Below are 4,605 nucleotides of genomic sequence, written 5' to 3' on the forward strand. Positions count from 1 at the left end.
GTCCACCTCGCCCTCATCGGGCCCCGCTTGCCCGTCGCCTCCTTCCTCCTCATCCACGAACTTGTTCTCGTCGTACTCGTCCACATCCACCCGGCGGAACCGCGCCGAGGACACCGCGTGCTTCGCCATGGCCGCCGCGCCGCGCCGCGCCGCGCCGCGCCGCGCCCCGCCCCGCCCCGCCCCGCCCCGCCCCGCGCAGGCGCCGCCGGGGCGCGAGCGCTATGCACGCGCCCTCCGCCGGGGCGCGAGCTCTGCGCAGGCGCCGGCCGTTGGGCGCGAGCGCTATGCACGCGCCCTCCGCCGGGGCGCGAGCTCTGCGCAGGCGCCGGCCGTTGGGCGCGAGGGGGTGGAGCCACGCGGGAAGCGAGCTGCCATTGGTCGGCTGCGTGCCAGGGCGTCCGGTTGCTGTGGTTACCGCGTCATTCGCGGACGGGCGCCGCGGGACGCGGAGTGGCCATCGACTTCGGGCTCCGGGCAAGCGCGCTCCTGCCGAGCCCCGACAGCGAGCTGGTCCTGCGGACACAGCGACAGGGCGCGATGCCGTGCGGGTTCAGCCTAGGGAGCGTTCTCAGACGGCTCTGGCCGAAGCGAGAGCCCGCCGCCCCCTCCAACGGGCCTGTGGGGGCGACACGGAGCGCGGGTGGCGCCAGGTAGTGCCCACGCGGCGTGCTCCGGCACTGGGGAACAGGCTTTGGTGCTGAGCTTGGAAGTCCAAGCTCAAACGCCGCCTACTTACCACAAGAGTTCAAAAAGAGCAGCGGCTCTACAAAATCTAGCGAAAGAAAAGTAATCGCCCCGATGCTACAGCACAGGCGCCTGCTTGTGGCCGTGCTAGCTAGTACTTAATCGGAAAGTGCAGAGGGATTCCGTCTCATGCAAGAAAGCTGTCCTAAAAAAGCGCCTAGGCGTTGTAAAAGTAAGGGATCGGGTGGGTTTTAGCGCAGTGCTGCCTCTCTAACGTCGTCTGAGGCTCAGAAGAACCTCTGCGTTTCCAAGGGGGATCACCTCTGCTGAAGTCAAGGGTGGTTAAGGTCACACGGGGAAGCAACCTCTTTTTTTCTACTCGGATATGCGTAACTAAGTAAGAGATGCCACAAAAAGAGTCAAAAAGGAGCAGCAGCACTGCCTCACAAAATTAGACAGTGTGTGTGTTTGGCAATGGCTGTTACCTAGGAAGGAACCCCGGTTTCCCCAGGCAACAGCATGATCTTGACTTCAGCTGCTCCCTTCTTCAAGACCTTTAGTGTCATCACAAATGTACTCAATCACACAGTGAAAACACTGCTCTAAATGACAGAAACTTTGTTTTTCTTTTTCAAGTTACACTTGGACTGTGTAGATCTGTTATCTCTATTATCCTATCAGATACTTGCTATCAATTACAAAATGACACAGCTTTGTGAGCTTCCTCTTAACGGAAGGGAGGAACCCAAGGGGGGGGGGGGGGCGTAAAGTACATGCACACACATAAATAAGTGTATATAAACCCCTCTACTATTAAGGAAACAGCCGGTGGGAAAACTTTATCGATAGATCAGCCTTACCTACAGAACCACCTTCTTGACAGAGGAGGAATTTAGGATATGTCATGTGTTCCCCCAAAGTTGCCTCAGCTGGGAAGCTACAAGTCTGGCTGTGGCGGTAGCTTGTGGACTGTTCACATGTTTCTGGTAGCAATTGGCTTAAGGGCAACAAACAAATTACTCCCAGGAGGTAATCAGAAGATACCAAGGTTTTGGTTTTAGTGCGATAGAATTATGTTTGAAAGGAACAGGGATAAAATAAAAGTATACTATCTTCAGAATCAGCTATTCGAGACCACCAGTTATTCTGTGGGTTAACTTTTGTAGGAGGTGACTTTATTGATTTTTTTTTTTCTTTTTTCCATCTGTGATCTCAGTTTGATAGCCAGAAAGCAGTTCAGTTAGTATCATCTTTAGAGTAGGTGCCTGCTGCTTGGAAAAAAATCAGGATTATGAGTGTCACTGAATTATTCCTTTGGCATTTTTAAATGCCTTACGATATTTTTAGGTCTGGGGTATAGATGTTCCCTCTGAAAGGGCAGAAACATGCCTGGGAAAAGCACCAAGGGGCTGTGAGACATCGGAGGTAGCAGTCTGCCTTTCATCGCTTGGAAAGGCTGCTGGGAGGCCGGACTAGGAGAAGAAAAGGCCTTTAATTTCTGCTGCACAGCAGGGTTTCCCTGCCTCGCCTGTGGAAAGGCTTTCCTAAAGTAGGGTGTAATACCTGTTAAGTTGTTAACTGGATGCAGATTTTGTTGATCTGCTAGGGTTCTTGATGGTGGAGTTGAGTGATGAAGGGCTGACCCTGGGATGCCATACACAAAATTGCAGAGGAGGTAACACCAGGCCCCCCCAGGCAGTCTCTGCAGAGTCACCCCAGGCCACAGGCTGGGAGAGGCTCCGCAAAGCTTCGCCGTTCCACGCAGCCGTGGGGAAACCGTCCTCGGTGAGATAAAACTGAGAGAAATAGATGCAGAGCGTGATTTCTGGATACTTCCACAAAAGGGTGTAGATTTTACTTACGCAGCAGTGGTAAACCTCGTTACAAGGAGAGTAATTTGCATAGAGGACGATGCATCCGATGTTTGCATGGGCATCTGTAACTGCATCCAGATAACCACCCACCCCAAACAGCACAGATTCGGGATGGTAGCCTCGCTCAGTACAGTCTGTAGCATGGCCTTTTTGGACTACGCTGCCTGAGGAACTCCTCAGTTCACAGAAGAGGAGGTGTTTGTTTCGGAGAGTTGCTGTTGATCTGTAAGGGAAGCCAAAGACCCTGTCAAATTCTGCGTAAGGGACTCTCGCTTCTTCACCAGCCCGCATGTGGTAGGGACACTTGGCGCAGGTGTGGTTCTGTCTCTGCCAGCAACAGGGCTTTACCACAGTCCCCTGGTTTGTCAGATATTCTTGGAAAATTGTTTTCTCTCCTGGATTCAAGTTCTGTTGAAAAATCTCCCCGTTTATGAGCTACATAGCTGACAGTCCTGAGTGAAAAGGGGAAGTATTAGCTTAAGTCAACCCTTCGATTTATTTGGCACTTGAACCGCAAAAATAGTAGGGGACAGTCTCCTCAAAAACGTACTGAAACTTGTAGCAGCGTATAGCAACTTAGTGACACACAGAACAAAGCGCCCTTGCAGCCTAGGAACATTTTTCCTTTTCACAAACTAGCCTTTTTTGCTAAAAACGTAAGTTGAAAATATTTCTCCGGCTCTGCTCCCTTACCCTAGACAGGACAAACTGTATAATAAAACCAGCCATGATTTTCAGGAATTGATTAGCAGATGAGCCTTATGAAATCTGGCAAAGCAAACAGGAAAACACCACCAAAACCCAAAAGGTATAATTACCATCTCAGCAGCTCCAGCTCAGTAAATACTCGTCTGATTTCCTTCACTGGCCTTTTAGGACTGGTCCAGAGTTTCCACTCCAGTGATGTGGCAAGCTTTCTTTTCAAAATCCTATGATGAAGAAGAAAGTTACTATTGCCTCCCCAACTAGCTGCCTGGTGATTCAGATCAAACGGACTGACGAGTGCTGGCTGTGTGTCAACAAGACGAAAGAGGAGGCCAGAATATGGTGTTCTTTGGAATACTTAGAGACGCCGGGGGATGTTTAACTGTGGGCTTTGAGCCTGGACACCCCAAGCAGTCTCTAAAGCCCTTGTGACTTTTGGGGTTATTTACAAGAATGGTCATCAGAGAACCAATACATAGGACTATGAGGTGCACATTTCCAAATGGTTTGGTGGAGCTCAAAGTGTATGCAGTGTAAAGAGGGAGAAGTAGATGTGCTGTCTAGGTTACTGGTTTAGGCCACTGCGATAGCGGTACTTACTCTAGTGTCAGAGAAAGCAGAAATTTAAGTGAGCTAGGAAGGGGGCTTGGGTGCATGTAACCATGCCATGGGTTAGATGCACTGCATCTACTCAACATGCCTGAGCATCTTCCTTAGCTGTGGAAGGATTTTAGTCAATTGTCGTGATTCACAAGAGAGAGAGAAACACAATGGACATTAATAGTAAATGTATTGCTATCTGCGTTTCAAAACTGCCTTTCTGTTGATTCCAAACAAGTATGACATTTGTTCTTCAGGAACCTGTTTCGGAGATTTTGGAGAAGAAGAAATAGAAGCTCACCTGAGCAACACCTTGCCGAAACTGAGACACAGGTGCAGCCTGCAGAAGATGCAGAGAGTGTGCAGGAGGCAAGTCACTGGTGTACAGGCAGTTATAGCTGACTATGGGATATTTTAGAGATGGTGTAAAAACAAACAAACAGAAAAACAACTCAAAACCCCCAAACCCCAGCCTCCCCAAACCTGGATTTTATTGTGCGGCACTTGAAAGATACCCTTTCTAATTTAGAGATTTCTGTATTCAAGGCTGTGGTAGTTAGTAAAGCCCTGAAATTTTAATTGTTCAAGTGGTATGTATAATGAAAACTCATTACATGGTTACAGAGGGACTAGTGTATATATATATATATATATATATATTTCTAAAGTTAATGGTTACATATTTGTTTGCAATTCTCCTGTTCATTGCTCCTCCCTGCAAATCTAAACAGAGCTCAAAAGA

General features: G+C 49.4%; 1 pseudogene; it reads right to left on the reverse strand.

Annotated features, from left to right (window-relative positions):
• Positions 1-1,698: 1,698 nt before the first annotated feature.
• On the reverse strand, positions 1,699-3,287 carry LOC141961102 (putative C->U-editing enzyme APOBEC-4; annotated as a pseudogene).
• Positions 3,288-4,605: the final 1,318 nt, after the last annotated feature.

The sequence above is a fragment of the Athene noctua genome, chromosome 5 (genome assembly GCF_965140245.1).
Source record: "Athene noctua chromosome 5, bAthNoc1.hap1.1, whole genome shotgun sequence".
In the NCBI taxonomy this organism is placed as follows: domain Eukaryota; kingdom Metazoa; phylum Chordata; class Aves; order Strigiformes; family Strigidae; genus Athene; species Athene noctua.